Here is an 847-nt window from a genome sequence, read left to right on the forward strand (position 1 = left end):
ATCGTTATTAAAAATAAAAAATCTAAACCCAAAAGTAGAAACTTGTTTGTATCATTTTAACATGCAAAAATAAAAATAAACGTTTTGATTGAACTTTAAAAGTAACGTTGCAAAAAGATCCTTCAAACTTTCAATTTGCTTGAACTGTGTAAGCAAAAGCGAACAAAAGCATGTACAATAAAATTACAAAAGTATATGTTGTGAATACCGTTTTCCTTGCTTTAAAATGTTTATTACTTATTACTGCCTTTCTCTGTCAAAATTACAAAGCGTATCATAATTTTTACTTTCGCTATTACTATGTCAATCAAATTGGATAAGAAATTTATAATTAGGAGAGACTAATTGGCGTAATTTGGAGATTTCTTCGAGAGGCGCTTCTTAATTAGCTGCTTCGTGCCTTTGTTTATAGAGCGAGTACGCAAACTTGAAAGTTTATACATTTTCACGTTAAGTATTAACTGTATTTTTATAATTTGTATTTTAAATACGGACCAGCAGCCTGTCATGAATAATAAAATATTTACTTTCCGGTTCATTGGCTGCATAATTTACCACAATCTAAAGCTAAGGCGTCTTTAATGCTGTGTTAATGGGATGAGTCACTGACGGCTGGTGCGACGTGTCAGAATAAAAGAATTCCCAATAATTGAAATCCTAGTACGGATCAATGCATAGTCATTTATAAATGAGACTTCGAGCCCTATAATGATTTATCGTTAACAATTAAAAATGTTTAAAAAAATATCTTTAATATTTCAATTTGGACTTCTTTGTTTTAAGTTCCCAAACAAGTTTATTACTCATAAATAGAACAAGCAAGCTCCGATACCTGGTAACACTGATA

This window comes from Papilio polytes, unplaced genomic scaffold, assembly GCF_000836215.1.
Source record: "Papilio polytes unplaced genomic scaffold, Ppol_1.0 DF823912.1, whole genome shotgun sequence".
NCBI lineage: Eukaryota > Metazoa > Arthropoda > Insecta > Lepidoptera > Papilionidae > Papilio > Papilio polytes.